The sequence below is a fragment of the Chiloscyllium punctatum genome, chromosome 5 (assembly GCF_047496795.1).
Source record: "Chiloscyllium punctatum isolate Juve2018m chromosome 5, sChiPun1.3, whole genome shotgun sequence".
Taxonomy (NCBI): Eukaryota; Metazoa; Chordata; class Chondrichthyes; order Orectolobiformes; family Hemiscylliidae; genus Chiloscyllium; species Chiloscyllium punctatum.
This window is the reverse complement of record NC_092743.1, coordinates 137,478,040-137,505,437: the sequence shown is the minus strand read 5'-3', so window position 1 is coordinate 137,505,437 and position 27,398 is coordinate 137,478,040. Positions and strand designations below refer to the sequence as shown.

At 42.6% G+C, this 27,398-nt stretch overlaps 1 protein-coding gene across 23 annotated transcripts in view; it reads left to right on the top strand.

Moving 5' to 3' along the window:
- Nucleotides 1–27,398, top strand: part of sulf1 (sulfatase 1) — a 403,560-nt gene that overhangs the window by 126,560 nt on the left and 249,602 nt on the right. For 22 of the 23 annotated variants that reach the window (XM_072571458.1, XM_072571453.1, XM_072571452.1 and 19 more), the window contains one exon: nt 6,867–6,975. The gene's annotated coding sequence lies outside the window, so the exon portion shown is untranslated. Of the gene's footprint in view, nt 1–3,500; nt 3,617–6,866; nt 6,976–27,398 lie in introns of those variants that run through there. The other variant, XM_072571447.1, reaches the window with a different exon arrangement.

Here is a 27,398-nt window from a genome sequence, read left to right as displayed (position 1 = left end):
AAATTGATGTTTCGGGCAAAAGCACTTGTTTATACACTCAGTCCAGCCAGCTGTGCAAACCAGGTCCCCATTTTCCTGATCGTACTTTTGAATCTCAGCCAAATAAATCCCTCAAGCTTTGACTCAACAGCTTTTGTGTAATTTTTCAGTTATTGTAATTTAAGCCCTGGGATATTCCAACATGAGCAAACCTTCCACTAAATCCCTTTTCTTAATTGTCATGGGCTTCCTTCCTATCAACATCATCCTGTGGTTTCCCATAATCCATACACAATGACAGTTTGCTTGTACTTCTCCTGGGATTTGTGATGTATTGGTTGTCACACAGCCTAGATTTTTATCTAGCAGTTCACACAGCTCTTCAGATGGAGCTTTTGCTGCTTGTCACTGAGGTAGCATGAGTTAATTTTATCCTTAGTTTGAGGGAGAGAGGAGTGGATCCAAGATTTGTATCTTAAATTTAAATAAAGGTAATTTTGAGGGCATGAAAGCAAAGTGAGCTAAAGTGAACTGGATTAGATTAAGGCCAATCAAGAGGAAGTGGCAGACGTTTAAGAAGATGTTTCAGAATACAGCATAAATACACCCACTGAGAGAGAGAAAATCTTAAAGTGAGAACTGGCCATTTGTGGTCAGCTAAAAAAGTTAAACACAGTACAGAAGATTAGATTAGTTTACTTACAGTGTGGAAACAGGCCCTTCGGCCCAACAAGTCCACACTGCCCTGCCGAAGCGCAACCCACCCATACCCCTACATCTACCCCTTACCTAACACTACGGGCAATTTAGCATGGCCAATTCACCTGACCTGCACATCTTTGGAGTGTGGGAGGAAACCGGAGCACCCGGAGAAAACCCACGCAGACACAGGGAGAATGTGCAAACTCCACACAGAGAGTCGCCTGAGGCGGGAATTGAACCCGGGTCTCTGGCGCTGTGAGGCAGCAGTGCTAACCACTGTGCCACCGTGCCGTCCACTCAGAACTTAAAGAAGAAGCATAAAATTGCATAAAGATGGCTGGACAGTACATAACAAACATCAAAGAGGGACTAAAAGATTAATAAGGAGGGAAAAATTTGAGTTTGAAAAATTTAAGTCTTCAGATCTGAAAAAGAGTCATACCAGACTTGAAATATTAACTCTGCTTCTCTCCCCACAGATATTGCCAGACCTGCTGAGTTTCTCCAGTACTTTCTGTTTTTATTTTGGTGAGATTATGATTTGCAGCTATGAAATCAAGCAGCTCCTATTCCGGTAACAACAGCAAATACAGCTTCTATGTTCTATGCCTTTCCTGTAGTGCAGTGCAAGTTAACAGTTTGAAAATTTTACATTTTCACATTCCAGAATGAGAACATTGTATGTTCTGCTAACTGTCAGAGATAGAGTAGCAGTAAATGAGACAGGATCAAACCACTGACTCAGATTGCAATTCTAATCCACCACTGGTATCATCTGGTGGCATGTCCTCATTTGTCAACCTGGAAGAAAGAGCACTTGTCATTCCATCTACCAGAGTCTCCAGGGTCCCTGACAGAGGAAAAAGGTGTCAGCTTCCCTTTCTGGGCTGCTTGCATAGATCAAATAGTGCAGGAGCAGTGTGCAAAGGGCAGATTCTGGCTCACAGCATTTGAAGCTGTGTGTGGCAAGGATTTAAATACGGCATGAAGAAGGGCAAGTCCTGGCACAGATAAATATTTCTAACTCGGCTGCTGGACAATTGATCAGGGAGGGCACCGTGGAACACAGACACATAATTAATGAGTTAGCAGTCAAGTGAAAAACTGCCACGACCCATGGAGGGAACATAGGAACAGAAATAGGCCATTTGGCCTGTCAAGCCTGTCCTGCCGTTCAATGAGATCATGGCTGATCTGTGGCCTAACTCCGCAAATCTGCCTCTGGCCCATATCCCTTAATATCTTTGCTGAACAAAATCTCAGATTTAAAATTAACAACCGATCCTGCATGTACTGCGATTTGTGAACATCTACCACCCTTTGTGTGTAGAAGTGCTTTCTAACATTTCTCCTGAACAGTCTGGCCATAATTCTCAGACTATGCCCGCTAGTTCTCGAATCCTCAACCAATCGAAACAGTTTATCTTTACCTACCCTGCCTTCTCTGGTTAATATCTTAAAGACTGATCAGATCACCCCTTCTACATTCTAGGGAAAACAGGTGTAGTGTGTACAATCTCTCCTCATAACGCACTCCCATGACGCTCTCCAAAAGTAACACAGCCAAAAATTGGGAATATTCAGCCCTACTTCTCTACTAGTAGGACAGTCTCACTAATTGCATGCACATACGTTAATTTTTTTTTGTAATTGATATTCTACAACGCAATTTTACTCTTGGCGCCCGCCATAAATATTTTCCTGAAACAGCAGCAAGGAGAGCAAACATTCCAAAATGTACATTGTAGTGTACGATTTACATCACTCGGGTTTGCAGTAACATGTCTGGACATAATAAGATAAGAAGAATGTCTCATCACTGACTGTGAACTTTAGCAGCTACATTTTCACTCACCAGTGCTTCAGGCTCAAGTCATCTATGTCATTCACATTATTGCTTAAACACATGGAATATTTTACTGTAGGTGGTGTTTTTTGCTTATTGTCTGTGCTAAAGTCTGGAAATTATCAGTCACAACCATAGGATATTGAATCACAGAATTTGCAGTACGGACGGAGACCATTTGAACCTTCATATCTGTACTGGCTCCTGAAAGAGTCGCCAGCCCTATCTTTGTACCCCTAAAAAGTAATCATTTTCAAATATATATCCAGCTCTCTTTTTGAAACTGTCTATGGAATCCTCCACCACTCTCCCAGGCAGCATATTCCAAATCCTATCAACTCTCCTCATCACACTTCTAGCTCTGTTGTTGACAACCTTGAAATTGTGACCCCTAGTTACTGACATAATATATCTGATATCTTCAGGATTCCATCTTTTTTCAGATGGCCAGAACACATTTTCCAGAGATGTTCGTGTACACTATCCTTGGTGCAAATCTTGAAAGTGGTACACCATTTTGAGAGCAATTCACAGCTAACTAAATATCCGCTATGGTGGACAATGAGCACTTATTCTGAGGATAATCAGGATAATCAACATGGCTTTGTTCATGGAAGGTCATGCCTTATGAACTTAATTCCATTTTCTGAGGAAGTAACAAGAATTGCTAAGGGGGCTGCAGTGGATGTTGTCTACATGGAGTTTACTAAGACATTTAATAATGGCAGACTGGTCAGATAAATTAAAGACCAATGGGTAAAGGGAAATGTAGTGAGTCAGCTGCAAAATTGGCTCAATGAAAGAAAACAAAGGATAGTAGCAGACAAACAAAGCTGTTCATAGGGTGCCAGATAAGACTTTATGCCATTTACCACGATCCTGCTGTGTTCTGCATCGTAGTCATTGGCTTCTCAGAGCTATAACTGCATCTCAACTTCCCTCAGGATAGAAGACAAAGGAGAAGTGGAAAGTTCTCGTGCTGCTGCATCCTGGACCTCATCATCCTCACCTCGAGATTCAATTTCCCCCGCAGCAACAAGTTGTTATAGATCAGTCTCCACTTCTTCAAATCCAACTTGCTTTGCAAAGGTGACACAATGTTCTTTGATTCATGAAAGCTGCTCTCATGGTTCAACATCTTTAAAATCATGAAGAAAATCTGGGAGAAACTTCTGCCAAACTGCATGCAAGCAGTCCTTACTGACATCACCCCAGGCCTCCACAATGATGTCAATAGCATTCTTAATGTTAAAGCTTTTCTAATATTGAAAAACACTGTCCTCACTATCCCCCTCAGTAGCTGAAATCAACTTCCTGAATGTACACCTTAAATAATAAGCTTTAAAAGCTGCTAATGCACTCTGGTCCATGGGTTGAATGAGAGAGGTTCTGTTCCGAGGTAGAAATAGCACTTTCATGTTTTCGGAAAGCTCACCAATGGCAGGAGGATGGCTTGCTGCATTGTCTAGAATAAGGAGAATCTTGAAATCCAAATTTTTTCACCTGCAATAATTTCCAAAAACGTCCTCGAAAACATCAACAATAAGGTCAGGAAAAATTTACCCCGTCATCCAACCTGTTTTGTTTGACCTGAAGTAAACACCTAGAGTGGACTTAAGGTAATCAATGATGGAATTGTGTAATAGCCAATGGGAGTTCATGTTTTGAGAAAAACCGTTCCCCAATTCACCAATCATGTTACAGCCAAATTGCATTGATAAATTGCGCGTTATCGGAGATCGCCCTGTAATTGCTGTCAAGTGTGTACATTTACTAGAATGTTGTCTGCATGAACATTGCGGTTATGAGGAAAGATTGATTTGATTTGATTTATTATTGCCATATGTACCAAGTATAACTTTGCGTGATATCCAGAGAAATCATACCTTATATAAGTACATCAGGGTAATAGAATAGAATGCAGAATATAACGTTATAGCTACAGAGAAGGTGCAAAGAAGGATCAACTTTAATATGGGAGGCCCGTTCAAAAGTCTGATAACAGTGAGGAAGAAGCTGTTCTTGAATCTGTTGGTATGTGGTTTCAAACTTTTATTCCTTCTGATGGCTGGGAGTGGGTGAAAGACAGTATAACTAGGATGGGAGGGGACTTTGTGTTCACTGCTTTCCCAAGGCAGCAGGAAGTGTAGATGGAGTCATTGGAAGGCTAGCTGGTTTGCGGGATGGATTGGGCTACATTCACAGTTCTGTGTCGTTTAATGATGGATGTCAGATCCACCAGGCCGTAGTCATTAAGGCATGTTTTTTTTAAGGCCTGAATTTTCTTTGACACCAGGATGATAGTGACCTTCTTGAAACAATCAGTGTAAAGAGAGGTTAAAGATGTCACCGCATACTGCCCCCCCCCCCCCCCAAGCTGGTCTGCTCAGGATCTGAATGCACGGCTGGGAACTCCATCCGGGCCAGTCACTTTCTGTGGGTTCCCCCTGAAGAAGGCCGATCTGATGCCCGTGGTGGGGACTGTGGGTACAGGTGCCCCCGAGACTGTTGGAGCAGGTGATATCACTTCACTGACCATCTGTTCAAAATGAGCATAAATTGCATTGAGCTCATTGAGGAGGGATGCCTGTTCTCAGCAATTCTACTCAACTATGCCTTTATAGTCTGTGAGTTAGGATTATTTTCCCTGGAATAGGCTGAAGGGTGGCTGACTCAAAGTGCACAAACTAATGAGGGGCTTGAAAACAGTGTAAAGGGAAGATCTGTTTCTCTCACGGAGAGGTCAGTCATCATGAGGCACAGACTTAAGGGGGCTCATCGAATTTTAAAGAGTGATGATAAAATGTTTTTTTTCACGCAGAAGTCCGTGAATGTCTGGACTTTGCTGCTGATTTCTCTGGTTGAGGAGGAGCCCCCCCATTTATTTAAAAGGATTCTGGGCCTGCACCTGAAGCACTGTAACTTGCCAGGCTACAGACTCCATGTTGGAAAATGGGATTCGAATAGTTTATTTAGCCAGCATAGATGTGATGTGCTGAATGGTCTCTTTCTATACTATCTCGTTTCTATGGTTATATTGCCCACTTTGCAAATGTAGTAAATAGTGCATTTCAGCCAATACCTGAGTCAAGTGTTGAACTCTTTAGATTAGAGTATTCTATTCAGCTGAGTCAGGATGCATGAGACTAAACCAGCAGTCCTTAAAGGGATTACTGGAATTAGTCACTGAAAAATATATGTTTTTAAATATATATGTAAAGTGGGGTGAACCAGAAGCCTGTAAGACCCAATATCTGGTGTGACTTGAGTCACCTCGTAGGAGGATTCTTGAGTGCATCGTTTGTTGCGTCCTGCGAATAAAAACCACTCCTTAGGTCAGCTGTTAGGGAATGACGAGGATAGATGCTGTAAAAATGTTCACAGTTTTCACACCTTCACAAATGTCCCTTTGCTATTTTTTTTGATTGACTAAAATGCAGAATGCTTTAGATTAATAATGTGATAAACTCTGTAAAACTGCTGCATCGTTCACTTAGAGTGCTGGAATTACAGGTGATTTTTTTTTATTGTAGTAATTACAACTGAAATGCTTTTTGAGCCTCAGCATTCTGTATTTTTCTGATTGACGTGATAAAAAAATTTAGAGCCAAGAGTGGGCTGGGATGTAAGGTTGAACTACACTATTGTCGAGAATTTGTTTTTACGACATACTTTTTCTTGTCAAAGAAGGTCTGCAGGGTCAGCAATGCAGAGAGTTCAGCATCATGCTGAGTTTGAGCAATGATGGATGGGTGATGAGTGATATGCAGGCTGCGGGCACTCCCTGTCCGATCTGTTCTACCATTAATGCTTTGGCTCTCGCAATGAAGGGATAAACAATACACAGTCTCACTGCCACTCTTCCTATCACCACATACTACCACAAAAAAAACTCATAAAAAATGGGGCGTCCTGGAAGCCTACTCGCCTGTAGGTTATCAGGAAATTCATAATGATGGAATGCAAACAATATTTTAAAAATAAACTTATCTGTGGCACTTCCTAGTGCCACAATTTGCGCCGCAGTGTGTCGGGCATGTTGGAGAACGTAAATTAGGGAGAAGGTTTTACTGTTCAATCATGACTCATTTTCGTTAAATGAGATCTCATCCAAATAGCAACTTTTTTTTCCAAATTATGTTCGAATGAAGACCTTATGAACCAATTCCTGACTTCCATCCTTTTATATTTCCAATTTATTGTCAGTCTGTTTTCTGCTGTTACTTTTTTTTAGCTGTGGAGTTACGTTTTACAGAATAGTAACATCTGCAGCAGCATCTCTTTAAAACATTCAAGTGAAAATTTTGAGTGTTTCTTTTGTGATTATTTGTAATTGCAGATTCTCTTATTGAAGATAATTGTGTTTAATGGAGGACGAGTTACTGCAGCATTAATCACAACTGACATATCGAAGCCTGGCAAAGAACTGAGTGAGAGCTGGTTTCAAGGTAAGAAACTGTGACTATTTTTGCCACTTTTATAGTGGTGTAGTCATAAATTCTTTTAAAGTTAAACAGAACATTGCAAATCATGCTGTCAGCCTCATATATAATTGTTAGACATGAATTTGAGGCAATCTAAGGGGAAAATTATAAAGACATTGAATCATGTTGTCATTTGTTAATGCTCTTATTTTAATGATTTTGAAAATGTTTTGTTAACTTTGAACCAGGGTGTACGTTGAATGCCAGAAATACCCAAACTGAAAATAATCTTCTCCAAAATCACAACTTTAATACTGTTAAACCTGTATTTCTTGCTTCGTCTGTAATGTAGAGTAGTGTCAATTGAAAATATCAGCACTCATAAATTCTGCACAGAGTGTAGATTGTAAGAAATCCTTTTTGCTAAATATAGAAAATGTGTTTCCTTTATTTTTTCTTATGAATGCTTTCAGGCTGAAGTGTAATGGAAAGGTTTTTCCATTAAGTGGTTTGATATGTGTCTGAGCAATGGGGTGCTAATCAAGGAAAGCACTCAGCTAAAGTGATCTGCAGGTGCTTGAGAAGGTTACAATTTAACAGGATTTACAAGTCTGTCAGTACGGCTTCAGATGAATTTATTTGTATTTACATTTGGAGACAAACGTCTATCGCCAGTGAGTGGTATATTACAGAACTGTTCAGTCATGTGCTTGTGAGAACTTTCCTGTTCGATGACTGCATTGCACATAAAATGTTTCCACATATTTTCATTTCCTGGAATGTTTCAAGGGTCAACAGTTTGTTCAAATTTGACCACAAAGCTCAATCATAAGTTAAACATCTTAAAATGTTCTATCAGCACAGTCACCATAAAAAGTCACTGCAAATGTACGTTGGCACCTTCTTTCCCTATTTCTGCTAAATTTTACAACTACCTCAGCCAGTTGAGAGCAAAAACCCTATCTAATTTAATACCCAACTGATCTGTCTCTGGAAGTGATGGGTAATTAAAGCACTTTTCGTGCTTCACAGAAGAATAATCAATAAGTAGACTGTCGACCACAGCAAGAAATATTAGGAAGACTTAACTAAAGTGGTTACACTTTTAAGGTCAAAAACAGAAATTCCTGGAAAAGCTCAGCAGTTGTGGCAGCATCTGTGGAGAGAAATCAGAGTTAATGTTTTTGGTCCAGCGACCCTACTTCCGAACTGATGATAGCAAGGAAAAAGTTTGTTTTTTTATGCAAAAGATAGGGTGGGGGTTGGGGGGGGGTGGGGGTGTGGTGGGGGGGGGGGGGTGATGTGTGGTGGAGGGTAGATGGAGGTAAGGAGTAAGTGAGAGGTGGAGATAGAATCCAAAGAGAGAGTAAACCAGCTATGAGACACTGCCAAGCAGATGAGACAACAGAAGTACACCACCTACACGCACACCAAGAACAAGAAATTGGAGAAACTTGGCATCACGACCAGCAGTAACAAGCCTTCCCGGTACCACGTTTGAAACCGGTACCACCACAGGGAAATCCATCATCAACATGTCTGACCACACCCTTCAACCAGACTAAATCCAAGTTCTCAGTCGAGGGCTCAATTTCTGCCGCACTGCCGAAATGGACACCATTGCTCTGGCGGCAGACACAGAGGAATTTATCAGACGAAAGAGGCTCTGCGAATTCTTCCATCAACCCCAAGATGTCAGCAACAAGCCCAGTGAAACAGCCTATGAACTGGAACAGTCGACAGAGACATTTGTGGTGCAGTGACCAAAGAAGAAAGAGTTGAATTGGACTCCTTCAGAAGGCAGTTGCCCCAAGCTCGACATGTATGGTCAAGCCATCAGGAAATGCATTAAAGCCAAATTCATCAGCTGCACTCATAGAGTCATAGAGATATCCAACTTGGAAACAGACCCTTCAGTCCAACCTGTCTATGTCGACCAGATATCCCAACCCAATCTAGTCCCACCTGCCAGCACCCGGCCCATATCCCTCCAAACCCTTCCTATTCATATACCCTTCCAAATGCCTCTTAAATGTTGCAATTGTACCAGCCTCCACCACATCCTGTGGCAGCTCATTCCATACACGTACCACCCTCTGTGTGAAAAAGTTGCCCCTTAGGTCTCTTTTATATCTTTCCCCTCTCACCCTAAACCTATGCCCTCTATTTCTGGACTCCCTGACCCCAGGGAAAAGACTTTGCCTATTTACCCTATCCATGCCCCTCATAATTTTGTAAACCTCTATAAGGTCACTCCTCAGCCTCCGACACTCCAGGGAAAACAGCCCCAGCCTGTTCAGCCTCTCCCTGTAGCTCAGATCCTCCCACCCTGGCAACATCCTTGTAAATCTTTTCTGAACCCTTTCAAGTTTCACAACATCTTTCCGATAGGAAGGAGACCAGAATTACATGCAATATTCCAACAGTGGCCTAACCAATGTCCTGTACAGCCGCAACATGACCTCCCAACTCCTGTACTCAATACTCTGACCATGGACCAAGAAAGGAAAGCATACCAAACACCTTCCTCACTATCTTATCTACCTGCGACCCCACTTTCAAGGAGCTATAATCCTGCACTCCAAGGTCTCTTTGTTCAGCAACACTCCCTAGGACCTTACCATTAAGTGTATAAGTCCTGCTAAGATTCGCTTTCTCAAAATGCAGCACCTCGCATTTATCTGAATTAAACTCCATCTGCCACTTTTCAGCCCATTGACCCATCTGGTCGAGATCCTGTTGTAATCTGAGGTAACCTTCTTCGCTGTCTACTACACCTCCAATTTTAGTGTCATCTGCAAACTTACTAACTGTACCTCTTATGCTCGCATCCAATCATTTATGTAAATGACAAAAAGTAGAGGACCCAGCACCAATCCTCGTGGTACTCCACTGGTCACAGGCCTCCAGTCTGAAAACCAACCCTCCACCACCACCCTCTGTCTTCTACCTTTGAGCCAGTTCTGTATCCAAATGGCTAGTTCACCCTGTATTCATGAGATCTAACCTTGCTAATCAGTCTCCCATGGGAAACCTTGTCGAACGCCTTACTGAAGTCCATATAGATCACATCTACTGCTCTGCCCTCATCAATCTTCTTTGTTACTTCTTCAAAAAACTCAATCAAGTTTGTGAGACATGATTTCCCACGCACAAAGCCATGTTGACTATCCCTAATCAGTCCTTGCCTTTCCAAATACATGTACATGCTGTCCCTCAGGATTCCCTCCAACAATTTGCCCACCACCAAGGTCAGGCTCACTGGTCTATAGTTCCCTGGCTTGTCTTTACCGCCCTTCTTAAATAGTGGCACCACGTCTGCCAACCTCCAGTCTTCCGGCACCTCACCTGTGACTATCGATGATACAAATATCTCAGCAAGAGGCCCAGCAATCACTTCTTTAGCTTCCCACAGAGTTCTTGGGTACACCTGATCAGGTCCTGGGGATTTATCCATTTTTAACCATTTCAAGACATCCAGCACTTCCTCCTCTGTAATCTGGGCATTTTACAAGATGTCTCCACCTATTTCCCTACAATCTATATCTTCCATATTCTTTTCCACAGTAAATACTGATGCAAAATATTCATTTAGTATCTCCCCTATTTTCTGTGGCTCCACACAAGGGCCGCCTTGCTGATCTTTGAGGGGCCACAAGGTAGTGCAGAACATCACCAAAGCAACACCATCCATGCTCTCAAAACCAATTGCAACATTGTCATCAAACTAGCAGACAAAGAAGGTGCCATCATCATGCAGAATAGAATGGACTACTGCAAAGAAGCAGACTGACAACTGAACAATCAGGAATACTACAGACAACTACCTGCTGATCCGACCAAGGAACACACCCGTCAACTGAACAGACTGATCGAGACCTTTGATCCACACCTTCAGAGTATCCTATACACTCTCATCCAATGTACTTTTCCCATAGGAGACTTCTACTGCCTTTTGAAGCTATACAAAGCCAACACACCTGGACGTCCCATCGTATCAGACAATGGGACCCTGTGTGAGAACCTCTCTGGCTATGTTGAGGGCATCTTGAAACCCATTGTACAAGTTACCCCCAGCTTCTGTCGCAACACTACACATTTCTTACAGAAATTCAGCACCCACGGACTAGTCGAACCAGGAACATTTCTTGTCACAATGGACGTTTCAGCACTCTACACCGACATCCCCCACAATGACGTCATCACTGCAACAGCCTCAGTATTCAATACTAACAACTGCCAATCTCCAGGCACCATCCTACAACTCACCTGCTTCATCCTTGACCACATCTTCACCTTTGACAACCAGTTTTTTATCCAGACAAACCGAACAGCCACGGGCACCATATTTGCACCCCACTACACCAGCATTTTCATGCACAAGTTCAAGCAAGACCTCTTCACTGTGCATGACCTTCCACCAACACTATACACCAGATACATTGACGACATTTTCTTCCTTTGGACTCATGGTGAGAAATCACTGAAACAACTACATAATGATATCAACATGTTTCATCCTCCTATCAGACTTACCATGGGCTACTTTAGATTAGATTAGATTACTTACAGTGTGGAAACAGGCCCTTCGGCCCAACAAGTCCACACCGCCCCGCCGAAGCGCAACCCACCAATACCCCTACATCTACCCCTTACCTAACACTACGGGCAATTTAGCATGGCCAATTCACCTGATCTGCACATCTTTGGACTGTGGGAGGAAACCAGAGCACCCGGAGGAAACCCACGCAGACACGGGGAGAATGTGCAAACTCCACACAGTCAGTCTGAGGCGGGAATTGAACCCGGGTCTCTGGCGCTGTGAGGCAGCAGTGCTAACCACTGTGCCACCGTGCCGCCCAGCTTCTAAGTTAGTCTCATTCTTGGACACACTCATCTCCATCAAGGACGGACACCTCAGTACCTCACTCTACCACAAGCCCACAGATAACCTCACGATCGTGCACTTCTCCAGCTTCCACCCTAAACATATGAAAGAAGCCATCCCCTACGAACAAGCCCTACTCCTATGCAGTATCTGCTCAGATGAGGAGGATTGTGACAGACATGCAAACATTTTGAAGGATGCCTTTATAAGAACAGGATATGGTACTCAACTCATTGATCGTCAGTTCCGATGTGCTGCATCAAAAAACTGCAATGACCTCCTCAGAAGACAGCTACAGGATACGAATGATAGAGTACCCTTCATCGTCCAGTACTTCCCTGGAGCAGAGAGACTACACCATTTTCTTTGCAGCCTTTAATATGTCATCAATGATGATGTGCATCTTTCCAAGATCATCCCTACGCCTCCACTTCTCGCCTTCAACCAACTGCCAAACCTTAAACTGACCATCATTCGCAGCAAACTACCCAGCCTTCAGAACAACATCAATCACAACACCACACAAACTGCCATGGTAACCTCTGCAAGACACGTCAGATCATTGACATGGATGCTACCATCACACATGGGGACACCACCCACCACAAACACAGCTGATACTCATTTGACTTGGTCAGTATTGTTTAGTGCATACACTGCAGACAAGGATGCCCCAAGTCTTAATATATTGATGAGACCATGCAGACATTGCAACAACAGATGAATGGATATCACACCACAATCGCCAGACAGGAATGTTCCATCCCAATCTGGGAACACTTCAGCAGTCAAGCATGTTCAGCTTCCCAGGCGGCCTTCAAGAGACACAACAACACAAGATCACTGAGCGGAAACTGATAGCCAAGTTCCGTACTCATGAAGACGGCCTCAACCATGATCTTGGGATCATATTGCGCAACATGTGGCCCCGCCACAGTGCTCTGTATCTGTAAAATCTTCCTTACTGCCCTGTTTTGACACCATCAGCTTGATACAATTTTGAGGAGGCCGGTGTTGAACTGGACAAAGTTAAAAGTCAAACAGCACCAGGTTATAGTCCAACAGGTTTATTTGGAAGCACTAGCTTTCGGAGCACTGCTCCTTCGTCACAACCACCTGATGAAGGAGCAGCGCTCTGAAAAGCTAATGCATCCAAATAAACCTGTTGGACTATAACCTGGTGTTGTTTGATCTTTAACTTTGTAGCATTTTGGTAAATTGTTATGATCTCTCTACCTTAAATAGTTTCTGCAGTTTTGGATTGCTTGTTACTTTGATTAGACCCCGATATGCAACTCTTATACCTGTCATGTTATTCTAGGCAAATAAAAACTGAAAGAACTGTGGATGCTGTAAATCAGGAGCAAGGGCAGGAGTTGCCTGGGGGGCACTCAGCAGGTCTGGTGGTATCTGTGAAGAAACATCTGAGTTAACATTTTGGGTCCGGTGACTCTTCCTCTGTTTTCTTCACAGATGCTGCCAGACATGCTGGGCTTTTCCAGTAGCTTCTGCTTCATTCCATGTTATTCCAGTCATTTGGTTTGGCTCCAGCACCACCTTATTCCTATTTCTTTATAATTATCTCTCTGCTGCAGTTAATCTGATTATAGGTCATCCCTTTGGTTGTTATTCAGCCATTGACACTTTACTCACACTGTCTAACACCCTTGGTCACCTGCAGAGAATACTTATTCAACAATCCACTCACACCATTTGTGTGATCTTTTGATCTCCCTGTCGTTGATCTCTCTGCCTATAAACTCTGTGTCTGTCTGCTTCCCTCTCACTTCACCTGCCAAAGGGGCTACGCTGCGAAAGTTTATGATTCCAAATAAACCTGTTGGGCTATAATCTGGTGTCATGTGACTTCTGATTCTGTACAGCTGCAACATGATGTCCTAATTCCTATACTCAATGTTTTGACCAATGAAGGCAACCGTGCATGAGGATCCACCAATATCATTTATTGTATCCGTTGCTCCCGATGTGGTCTCCTCTACATTGGGGAGACTGGGCGCCTCCTAGCAGAGCGCTTTAAGGAACATCTCCGAGACACCCGCACCAATCAACCAAACCGCCCCGTGGCCCAACATTTCAACTCCCCCTCCCACTCTGCCGAGGACATGGAGGTCCTGGGCCTCCTTCACCACCGCTCCCTCACCACCCGACGCCTGGAGGAAGAACGCCTCATCTTCCGCCTCGGAAAACTTCAACCCCAGGGCATCAATGTGGACTTCAACAGCTTCCTCATTTCCCCTTCCCCCACCTCATCCTAGTTTCAAACTTGCAGCTCAGTTACTGTCTCCTTGACTTGTCCGACCTGCCTATCTTCTTTTCCACCTATTCACTCCACCCTCTCCTCCTTGACCTATCACCTTCATCTCCTCCCCCACTCACCCATTGTACTCTATGCTACTCTCTCCCCACCCCCACCCTCCTCTAGCTTATCTCTCCATGCTTCAGGCTCACTGCCTTTATTCCTGATGAAGGGCTTTTGCCCGAAACGTTGATTTCGCTGCTCATTGGATGCTGCCTGAACTGCTGTGCTCTTCCAGCACCACTAATCCAGTATTTGATTTTCAGCATCTGCAGTCATTGTTTTTACCTTGTTGAAGATACATGGATTGTCAATTTGATATTAGTATTACTGAAAAGAGACATATTTTGTCCAAGCTTTTTGCCTTGCTCTCATAAGGAAAATTCACAAGAATACAAATTCAAGGGAAAAACTTACAATCTTATATTGCAGGAGAGGGGAGTGCTGATTGGTTGTCATGTGGACTCTGATTCAATATTGCAATGGAGAATGCACCAATTAATGCTGATTGTTAGTTAACAGACAGGCTTTGCTTAAGTTTTAAATCATGTAGCTTGACTCTAATTAATCAGGTCACTACCCGAAGAAATGAAGCCTAATGTCTCCTATTTTGTTGCGTTGAAATAGATGCAGTGAATGTAAATGTTATATTTGTCTGCAAAGAACACAGCCCTGTATATTCATGTATATAGTGTGTGGGACACTTAAGTGTTCCACACTCTAAGCCCAATTGACAATCCTACATTAGTGATCAGCATAATGCCCTGCCAATTTAGGATTTTCCAGCAAATGTTGTCTAATTGCAGAATGTTGTGAGGTTTGCAAGCATGGGCTGGTTGGGTACAGTCGGCACCTTGCTTGTTGTGAATAGCCAAAGGGCTATCCTGTTTGATATGATCCGTCAGTATCTGGGGCACACATCCTACATACCTGGCATCACACCAACACTGCAATTAATTTATCACATTACTTATTTGTATTAGCGAGTTTTGAGAAGATTTGTAGCTCAGGTTGAGGTTCTGGATGTAGTTTTGCTCGCTGAGCTGGAAGGTTCATTTCCAGACATTTCATCATCCTACTAGATAATATCTTCAGTGGGCCTCCAGGCGAAGCACTGTTGATAATTCCTGCTTTCTGTTTGTATGTTTGGGTTTCTTTGGGTTGGTGGTATCATTTTCTGTGGTGACATCATTTCCTGTGGTGATGTCATTTTCTGTTCTGTTTCTCAGGGTGTGGTAGATGAGGTCTAACTTGATGTGTTTGTTGATAGAATTCCGGTTGGAATGCCACGCTTCTAGGAATTCTTGTGTGTGTCTCTGTTTGGCCTGTCCTAGAATGGATATGTTGTCCCAGTCGAAGTGGTGTCCTTTCTCATCTCTATGTAAGGATACTAGTGAGAGAGGATCATGTCGTTTTGTGGCTAGTTGATGCACTTTTATGTATTTTATCAGCAGGACATTACTTCTGCAGTAAAAATGGTTAATTTTATATCAGTTGAGTATATTATAGTATTCACTTGGCGGGCATTAACTGGAGAATCACACGTGTATATATAGGATCAAGCTGAAACAATGATGGTTGAGTTTGGAAAGGTCAGTTTGTCTCTAAGTGAAAATGTAAGTTTGGAAGTATTAGGTACCATTTCTACCCTTCACAACTAGCTACCTTAGTTAGTATATGGCCAGATAATCGTTGCCTAAGGGGAGGTTGGAAACCTTTCATTTTATTTCACACGTAAGTCCAATCCAATTAGCCACTGTGGAAATGATCAAAAGTAAGTTTGTTGTGGTATGGTTACTCTCTGATGTGCTTGAAGTCTGAAACGTATGACCAATGGAAGAGTGAACTAGATGTGACCAGATGTACTCTCCTACCAAATGGAAAGCAAAATATTGCCTTGATATTATCATTTTCTCCAAGAAGTAAAATGAAAAGTACAAGTTGTTCACCTGTAACAAAAGTGTCGTCAAAATGTTTTGGCTGTAAGGCAATTAGTGAATTGGGAAACAGGTTTTTTCAAAAGCGAACTCCCATTGGCTATTGTGTGATCCTGTGAGATCCTGAACAAAGGAACTTGAGGAGATGGAGCGGCTTCCATGTGTTTGATTGGACGATCAATTGAAAAAGTGATCTGGGACCACCTTTCTCACCATAAAACAGAAAGCCTTATCAATTTATGACGACCTAAGGCAAAATGCTGAAAATCCTGCAGATGTGCCTGCCTTCAGTGCTATTTGTGGCTGGTTTACTGGATTTAAAGAGCCACTACTCTTTTCATAATGAGAAGTTATGTTTCGAAGCTGCCAGTGCAGACATGGAACATGTGCTGTCATTTCCTCCCATGGTGAAAAATTTGATTGAGGAAGAAGGATGCACCTTAGATCAAATCTTCAATTTGGATGAGACAGGTTAATACTGGAAGCGATTAACATCCAGAATCCACATTTCTAAGAATGAAGCACACACTCCAAGTTTAAGGTCGCAGAGAATTGTGCGACTGTATTGTTGGGTGCCAATGCTGGTGGAGACTTAAAGATTAAGCGTTTGGTGGTGTATCACTCTGCCAACCCACAAGCCTTGAAAGTTTTCTTAAGTCCATTCTCGGTATTTCCTTCAGGTCTAGTAAAAGACGTTGGATGACAGGGAAATATTTTCTGACCTTATTTGTGATGCTCTTGAGGATGTTTTTATAAATTATTGTAGGATAAAAAAATTTGGATTTCAAGATTCTCCTCATTCTAGACAATGCGCCAAACCATTCTCCTGCCATTGGTGAGCTTTCTGAAAACATCAAAGGGCTATCAGAGTGCAATAGCATCTATTAAAGCTTATTATTTAAGGTGCACATCCAGGAGGCTGATTGCAGCTATTGAGGGGCATAATGAGGACAGTGATCTTCAATATTGGAAGAGCTTTGACATCAAGAATGCTATTGACATCGTTGTGGAGGCCTGGGGTGATGTCAGTAAGGACTGGTTGCTTGTAGTTTGGCGGAAGCTCGTCCCAGATTTTCTTCATGTTTTAAAGGGTTGAGCCGTCAGTGGAGCTGCCAGCAATCAAAGAACATTGCGTCACTCTTGCAAAGCAAGTTGGATTTGAAGAAGTAGAGACTGAGGATATCGAGGAGTTGCTTGAGTCCCATCGTGAAGACCTCTTCACAGCTTATCAACAACAACTTGTTGTTGCTAGGGAAATTAAAGCTTGAGGTGAAGTTGATGAAGTCCAGGATGCAGCAGCATGAGAACTTTCCACTTCTCCTTTGTCTTCTGTCTTGAGGGAAGTTGAGAAGCAGTTGCAGCTTTTAGAAGCCAATGACTACGATGCAGAACACAGCAGGATAGCGGTAAATGGCATGAAGTCATATCTGGCACCCTATGAACAGCTTCTTCATGAAAGAAGAAAGGTGGCAAAGCAGCAAAAACTAGATGCCTTTTTTAAGCCAATCCCCAAGAAATGGTCTGAGGACAATGAACCATAGCCGTCCAATTCTGACTAAATATTTTCATTTGTCATAACTCTATATCCAGGACTGCACCTGAAAGTATTGGTGATGCTGAGCCCCTGTCTTAATACAGTTCTGTACTTTAACTCAGAAAAGGCAGAAACCCTTAAAGTGTTAAATTTACTGTAGTATTTCATTAAAATATATGATTTTAAAATGTACTTAGACTGTGCTATCATTTATGTTGGGCTAACTACTATTTTTGTTTTGACTTTTACTGATATTATTGGTGGTCTGCCCCAACCCTTTTTTCCCCCGGAGGCCAGGTTATATCTATTGCACGATTTTTCTTTAACATGAGGTCACAGGGGAATGCAACTACCATGTTATAGCAGAGTAGAGTGTATCTGAAAAATTAGACATTTTGCTCGATTTCAGAAAACAGATGTGTATTCCCTGGAAGAATGTCAACCTTTTATACAAATTGTAAAGTTCCATGACAAAGTCCAATTTCGCAATTCCTGCTTGACAGCACTGTTATGCTTACTGTGTTGTGCGAAAGTATGGTCCTAATTGACATTCGGCTGTTGGATAAAGAAAGTCTGTTGGATTAGATGTTGGCTGCCTGATCAAAATTCCTGTGCAAGTAGTCATTTCTTTTAGCTTTCCTGGAAAATGAGGCATTCTGTAGTTTTACGAATGTTAGATTTATCAATGATTGCCTGGTTTCGAGATAACTCAAATACTGTACACTGGCATCAATGTACTGGAAGGATTAAAGATTGCATAATGGAGATGAAGATTAAATCACATGGAATCCAGGGGGAGCTGGCAAATTGGATACACAATTGGCTTGATGCTAGGAAGCAGAGGGTAACACTGAAGGATGCTTGTCGGACAAGAGGCCTGTGACGTGTGGACTGCCTCCGGTCAATGCCGGGCCCATTGCTATTTGTTATCTGTATCAATGATTTGGATGGGAATGTACAAGACGTGATTAGTAAGTTTGCAGATGACACTAAAATAGGCAATGAGAAAGGTTATCAGAAATTGCAGCAGCACCTTGGTCAGCTGGGGAAGTAGGCTGAGAATTGGCAAATGGAGATAAATATAGATTAATGTGAGGTGTCACATTTTGGAAAGTAAAATCAAGGTGCAATTTTTTTTGCACAGAGGATGGTATGCATATGGAATGAGATGCCAGTGGAAGTGTTTAAGGCAGGTACACTAACTCCATTTAAAAGGCATTTGAACTCTATATCTTTTGTATATCTGGCTATTGCAGCAGAAGACAAAATAACAACACAGCACTGGGAAAATCAATTCCAGGAAGTTCTGAGGAAGTGTTAGTAGGTCCTTTCAGTGTGACTTTGTGCTCCAACAAGAAGTTCATCACCATATAAAACAAAGTAAACTGCTTCATTGGCGCATCAGCTGCCATTTTAAATAGTCAGTCCCTCCTCCAATACTACCCAAAGCAAAGAGACATTGATTTACAATGAACACAATGAAGAAGATAATTATTGATGGATCCAAACAAATGATGTTGGTCCCAAGGAGTTTAATGCTGTGATGAATGTGTTGATCATTGATACTTCAATTATGTGGAAATACATACTGCTTATACTTCAAAAAATAAATGGTGAGACACATTTGTCAAAATGCTATCTTGATTCACCACGTAGGAAGATTGGTGCATGACTAAGGGATGTACAATTTGCTTTAGATTTGGTAGTGACAACACTTTGAGGATACTTGAGAGTTGTAAGACCATGGAAAATAGCTGGAGTGAGCTATTTTGTAAGTACTGATTTATTCACCAGTGAGATTCCTACGCTGTTGTGTAAACAGTCTTTCAAAAACAAACTTGACATAGAAAATGAAAAGGCAATTATTTTTGAAATCAGTAGATATAAAGTTTATCCAGCAAGGAATTCACTGCATCCCCTTGACAAAACATGATTTTTCCCATTGAGACAAGCATTCAAGTCATCAGAAGCTAAGAGTAAGACAAAAAAATAATTTCCTTGAGATTGCATAAACAATTGGCTCACCATGTTTGTTAATGATTTAAAATCCTGATAAAAGTTGATATGAAATTAGAGGAGTGAATGAGATTTGTCAAAGCTATTAGGAAGAATTGTGAAACTTGTAAAAAGTAGCACAGGGCACCTCATAAGGACATAAGAGCTAGGAGCTGCACTAGACTAGTTGGCCCTTCAGGCCAGTTCAAACACATAACATTGTCTACGTTAAGTCCATCTTTCTGAATTAGTCCATGTCCCTTAATCCTCTTAATTGCCAAACCAAATGATTAACCTGTGACTTGAATGTACCTGTAGTCTCCAGGATGGGGAATTGACAAAGAGTGTGTGAGGCTTGCAGAAGAGATTAATGGGACTTGTACAAATTTGTAAGAAGCATCATAAGGACGTAAGGAATTGCAGTATACAGATACATGAAATTTCTCCTTATTTCTGTCCAAGATGGCCTCCCCCTTTCTCTGAAACCATGGTCCCACGTTCTGTTACTATTTACATATCTGTAGAAGTGGTGACAATCTGCTTTGCTGGTCTAAGTTTTGAAAGCACTGGAAATGGCACAGAGAAAGTGCTAATGAGCTTCAGTTTTGTGGATAGTTTGGAGAAGCTGGGGCTATTCCAGCATTTTTGAACAGATCGGCAAGGAGAGAGGGCGGAAGAAGTGAGGGCTGCCGGGTAGGTCAGTTTTTCCCACTTAAAAATACTTACCTCGGGAGTTGGGCCTCTATTTAAACAGACCGGCAAGAAGAGAGGGTGGAGAGAAGCAAGGGCTGTTGGGAAGTTTATAAGCGGTTGAGATCTAAACCAGAGACCCTACACTATAGGGTGTCCCTCCTACCCACCTCTTCTAACCTTACTAAGAGTCTGTAAACTCGGTAAGTTTTCAGGTTTTATCTATTTTTCTCCTCTTCCTTGTTTAGTGCTGTGTGGGCTTTCAGATTAGCGGGGTATGGCTGATAGGGCAGTTGCATGTTCCTCCTGCAGAATGTGGCAGGTGAGAGACACGACACATGTCTCTGCCGTCAACATTTGCAGAAAGTGCACCCAACTCCAGCTCCTCGAAAACCGAGTTAGGGTACTGGAACTGGAGCTGGATGAACTGCGGATCATCTGGGGGAGGCTGAGGGGGAAATTGAGAGAATGTACAGGGAGGTGGTCACTCCTCAGACACAGGATAAGGACAGCTGGGGTACAGTCAAGGGGAGGAAAGGGAACCAATAAACAGAGCAGGGATCCCCTGTGGCCATTCCCCTCTGCAATAAGTATACAGTTTTGGATACAGCTGGTGGGGACGGCCTACCGGGGAAAACCTTAGTTGTCAGGTCTCTGGCACTGAACCTGGCACTTTGGCTTAGGAGGGAAGGGGGCAGAATAAAAAAGTGCTAGTGGTAGGGGATTGAATAGTTAGAGACAGATTGACAGGAGACTTTTTTGATCAGGAACGGGAATCTTGGAAGGTATGTTGCCTCCCTGGTGCCAGGGTCCAGGGTGTCACCGATCAGGTTTACAGGATTCTGAAAGGGGAGAGTGAGTAGCCAGAAGTCATGGTACATATTGGCACCAATGATATAGCCAGGAAAGGAATTGAGGATCTGAAAAGTGGCTACAGAGGGCTAGGTTGGAAGCTGAAGACCAGGACGAGTAGAGTAGTGATCTCAGGTTTGCTACCGGTGCACGAGATAGTGAGGTGAAGAATAGTCAATGAGTGCAGCTTAACGCGTGGCTGTGAGGCTGGTGCAGGAGGGAGGACTTCAGATACTTAGACCATTGGGGTTCCTTCTGGGGAGGGTGGGACCTGTACAAGAAGGTTGCACTGAACTGAAGGGGCACAAATATCCTGGGTGGGAGATTTGCTGGTGTGGTTCGGGAGGGTTTAAATCGGTTTGGCAGGGGGTTGGGAATCAGAGCTATACATCTGAGAGGGACTTAGTTGTAGATGGAACAGGGACAGGATGTAGTGAATCTATCAGGAAGGTTTTTCATTTAATGAAACACAGGGATTGGTTATAGGGTGTCTGCTTTAACAAAAGAAGTATTAGAAATAAGAGTGATGAACTTAGAGCATGGATCAGTACTTAGGACTATGATGCTGTGGCCACAAAGGGAATATGGGTTTCACAGGTGCAGGAATGGTTGCTAGATGTTCCAGGGTTTAGAACATTTAAAAAGAACAGGGAGGGTGGAAAAAGAAGGAGAGGATGTAGCATTGCTAATTAGAGAGTACATCACAGCTACAGAAACAAAGGTTGTAAAGGAAGGTTTGTCTACTGAGTCAGTATGGGTAGAAGGTAGGAACAGCAAAGGAGCAGCCACCTCATTGGGGGTTTACTACAGAACCCCCTAATAGCTGTAGAGAGATTGAAGAACTCATAGGCAGGCAGAGTTTGGAAAAATGCAGATGTAGCAGGGTTGTTGTTATGGGTGACTTCAACTTTCCCAATATTGACTGGAACCTCCTAAGTGCAGATGGTTTGGTTGGAGCCATTTTTGTCAGGTGAATTCAAGAGGGTTTCCTTACTCAATATGTATACAGGTCGACGAGGGGAGAGGCCATTTTGGATTTGGTGCTTGGCAATGAGCCAAGACAGGTGTCAGATCTCGCAGTAGGAGAAACGATGGTGACAGTCACCACAACTGCCTCACATTTACCATAGGGAAAGGAGTGTTACCATGGAAAGATATTTAATTGGGGAAAAGGAAATTATGACGCTATAAGACAGGAGTTGGAAAGTAGAGATTGAGAGCAATTGTTCCACAGCAAGGGCACAACAGACATATTGAGACTGTTTAAGGAGCAGTTGTTGCGAGTGATGCACAAATTTGTTCCGCTGAGACAGGCAAGAAGGGGTAAGGTTAAGGAACGTTGGATGACGAGTACAGAAGGAACAGAAGGATCTTGATGTTCAAGTTCATAGAGCCTTCAAAGTTGCCACCCAAGTGGATAGGGTTGTTAATAGACAATAGACAATAGACAATAGACAATAGGTGCAGGAGTAGGCCATTCTACCCTTCGAGCCAGCACCACCATTCATTATGATCATTCTGATCATCCTCAATCAGTGTCCTGTTCCTGCCTTATCCCCATAATCCTTGATTCCACTATCCTTAAGAGCTGTATCCAACTCTTTCTCAATAGCCAGAATGTCTTTCTTCAAATTTGGAGACCAAAACTGCACACAGTGCAGGTGTGGTCTCACCAGGGCCCTGTACAGCTGCAGAAGGACCTCTTTGCTTCTATACTCAATTCCTCTTGTTATGAAGGCCAGCATGCTATTAGCTTTCTGCCTGCTGTACCTGCATGCTTGCTTTCATTGACTAATGTACAAGAACACCTAGATCTCGTTGTACTGCCCCTTTACCTAACTTGACTCCATCTAAGTAGTAATCTGCCTTCCTGTTCTTGCCACCAAAGTGGATAACCACACATTTATCCACATTAAACTGCATCTGCCAAGCATCCGTCCACTCACCTAGCCTGTCCAGGTCACTCTGTATTCTAACATCCTCCTCACATTTCACCTTGCCACCCAGCTTTGTGTCATCAGCAAATTTGCTAATATTACTTTTAATACCTTCGTCTATATCATTAATGTACATTGTAAAAAGCTGCAGTCCCAGCACTGATTCCTGCGGTACCCCACTGGTCACCGCTTGCCATTCAGAAAGGGAGCCGTTTATCACTACTGTTTGTTTCCTGCCAGCCAACCAATTTTTATTCTATGTCAGTATTTTGCCTCTAATACCATGTGCCATAATTTTGCTCACTAACCTCCTATGTGGGACTTTATCAAAGGCCTTCTGAAAGTCCAGGTACACTACATCCACTGGATCTCCTTTGTCCATCTTCAGAGTTACATCCTCAAAAAATTCCAGAAGATTAGTCAAGCATGATTTCCCTTTCATAAATCCATGCTGACTCTGTCCTATCCTGTTACTGCTATCCAGATGTGTCGTAATTCATCCTTTATAATTGACTCCAGCATTTTTCCCACCACTGAGGTCAGATTAACTGGTCTATAGTTCTCTGTTTTCTCTCTCCTTCCTTTCTTAAAAAGTGCGATAACATTAGCCACCCTCCAATCCGCAGGAACTGATCCTGAATCTATGGAACATTGGAAAATGATCACCAATGCATCCACGATTTCATCCACATCCGCATCCACATAAGAAAGCATATGGTGTTTTGGCTTTCATTAACAGGGGATCACACTTGGAATACTGTGTCCAGTTCTGGTTGCCCTATTGTAGGAAAGGCTTTGGAGAGGATGCAAAGAAGGTTTCCCAGGATGCTGCCTGGACTGGAGGACTTGTCTTATGAAGAGAGCTTGACGAAGCTCGGACGTTTCTATCTGGAGAGGAGGAGGAAGAGAGGTGACCTGATCGAGGTATATAAAGTAATGAGATGAATGGATAGAGTCAATAGCCAGAGAATTTTCCCCAGGGCAGGATTGACTAGCACGAGGTGTCATAGTTTTAAGGTGTTAGGAAGAAGGTACGGGGAGATGTCAGAAGTAGGTTCTTTACACAGAGAGCTGTGAATGCATGGAATGCATTGCCAGTGGTGGTAGTGGAAGCAGAGTCATTAGGGGCGTTTAAGCGACTGCTGGACATGCACATGGACAGAAGTGAATTCAGGGGTGCATAGGTTAGGTTATTTTATTTTAGGTTAGGAATAATCTTCAGCACAACATTGTAGGCTGAAGGCCCTTGTTCTGTGCTGTGCTTTTTTATGTTCTATGCTCTATTCACTTCTGTGAAGAGTAAGAGGACATCTGATGGTAATATTCAAAATCCTAAAGTATTTGAACAAAAACTCATTCTATTGGTGAAAGAGGTAGGTCAGAAGGAGGTAGATAGAGCAGAAATAGAAGCAGCCAGTTGCCTAGGCAGACCTTTGCAGGTGCAGGTAGACCTCCTGTGGAGCAGGGAGCAAGACCAAGTGGCAGAAATGGGCATACTCTCCTGGCCTCCACTCCCATTGGCAATATGGTGATGTAATAGCACATGCTCAGTCATTTCCTTTGGCCTTCCCTGTCATTGCCAGATAACAATTACAACTATGCATGTGTTGCCTATGCAACTCAATATTATGTAGAATTCCTCCTGTTCCCCATGGTTGGTCCACTTCTCAGTGACTCTTTTGTGTCTTAAAGAAATAGATGTTCATTATAAACTATGTATTAATTCTTTAAGTGCCATTCATTGCTTGTCTACCATAACATTTTAATGAAGTTTTCCAAACTGTGTGAACTAACTCACACTTCATATCTATGTAGTTTGCTTTATGAGATTTATGATCCTAGTTCTGATTAAATAAAATTGTGTTCACGCTATTGCAACAAGGACAGAACAACCCAGTCCTCAACTTCCACCCCACCAACTTCTGTATACATTGCATCATCCTCTGCCACTTCCACTATCTACAAATGGACCCCACCACCAGAGAAATATTTCCCTCCCTGCCCCTATCAGCATACTGGAGAGACCATTCCCTCCGCAACTTCCTTGTCAGATCTACATCCCCCACAAGCCTATATCCCACTCCTGGCACCTTCTCTAGCCACCATAGAAAGTGCAAAACCTGTGCCCACACCTGCCCCCTCACCTCCATCCAAGGCCCCAAAGGATTCTTCCATATCCGACAGAAATTTACCTATACCTCCATCAATGTCACCTACTGTATCCATTGCACCCGATGTGGTCTCCTGTACATCAAGGAGACAGGAAGCCAACTTGCAGGTCGTTTCAGAGACCATCTCTGCAACACCCGCACTAACCAGCCCTACTGCCCTGTGGCTGAACACTTCAAACTCCCCCTCCCACTCCACCAAGGACATGCAGGTCCTGGGCCTCCTCCATCACCAAACCCTTACCATCTGACACCTGGAGGAAGAATGCCTCATATTCCACCTTGAGGCCTTGAAACCACACAGGATCAATGTGGATCTCACCCGTTTCTCCATTTCCCCTCCCTCCACATTATCCCAGTCCCATGCTTCCAACACGGCACCGCCCTCTTGATCTGTCGATAACCTTTCCCATCTATCCGCTCCACCCTCCTCTCCAACCTACCACCTTCTCCCCCACCTTTATCTACTTATTGCTTTCTCAGCTACCTCCCCGCAACCCACCCCAGTCCCATTTATCTCTCAGACCCCCGGCCCACAAGCCTAATTTCTGATGAAGGGCTCATGCCTAAAACGTCAATTCTCCCACTCCTCGGATGCTGCCTGACCTGCTGTGCTTTTCCAGCACCACAATCTCAACTCTGATCTCCCGCATCTGCAATCCTCACTTTCTTCTTTCAAGCTGTTTCCTCGTTGCTTCTTGGACCTTGCAATTTAGAAAGCTATTGTTTATCTATTTTATGAACGCATCTGTCACATTTACTGTAAATTTGGTTTCCACTTGTAAAGATTAATTTGCCTTTGAATACTGTCCTACTTTCATGATATGCCTTTAGTTTCTTGATTTACAGTATGCTTTATGCCTGAGATACTATAAGGATTCCTTTTGAACACCAATAATTTTCTGTCCCTTGCCATTTATAGCTCCATCCAATCTGATTGTTTCACATGATTTTCTGAAAAAAAGTCCTTTTCCTCAACCAGTTTTTTCTCATACTTTATCATCAAGTATACCTTCCTCCTTTTCTATTTAATCATAAATTAAATACTCTGAATGCTTAGTTCTTGGTCACTTTGCAACCATATTGCTGGTTATAATATCAAACCTAATCATTTTTACTTGTATTCTTAAATTACATAAACTGTTGCAAAATCTTCATGTAACCAGATGCCTGTCACCTAACTTTCTCTGATGTCACCTTAGTCATTACTTGTATTGTTCTTATTGACCCTTCCTGACCCACGCTTTTTATTCTTAGTCAAAATGCTGCTCAGCTCGAGTGTTGATATTTCCTTTAGTGATTTTGAATGTTTTGTTTTTCTGCATCTTCCCATGCACCATTCTAACCCAGTACTGTCCACTGTCCTAGCAACTCTCTTTACCAGGATACCAATCCTTATGTGGAGCCAAGCCCAATAGAACAGCTCCCTTGTTTCCCAGTGTTGATGTCAAGTGGTCCACGAATGAAAACCCCCTGTATCTCCCATCATTCCTTCAGCCTCACATTTGGCCCGAAGCTATTTGGTTGAATTTTCAGAATGATATTTGAGGTCCATGGACTAGCAGGATAGAATAATGTAGTGGAAAGCTAACAAGCACAGCGCAAGTAGTCTGAGCACAAAAGTGATTTATGGTTAAGGAAATGATCATAAATCAGGAAAATAATCTCCCAATGCAAAATAACTCCCAGTACTTGTCCTGACAAATATAAAAGTGGACGTAAAGGCTATAGCTTGAATAAATTAGAGATTGAAATGAAGGTCACAGAACTTGAAAATGGCATGCTAACCACAGACATTCTCTTGATCATAAAATGTTGATGGCTGCCAATAAATTTGAAGATAAATGAATAAGAGAGGCAAAACAAATGACCTTATTTAGTTGGAGAGAACTTGGTGTTTGTTCTGAGATGTCAGACATCTTTGTCACATAGGCAGCTTGTATTGAAAACTTATTTGGTGGTTGCAATTACAACGCTAAAGTGAGGCTAGAAGCCAGGGGCTTTGCAAAAGTGACTGCATGCTGCAGTTGTAAGAGTGGATTCTCTCAATTATAATCATTTTGATTGAATCGGTTGCATATTTATAGAACTGTAGGCTGACAGTTAAAAACACCACTGTTCTGCAGAGG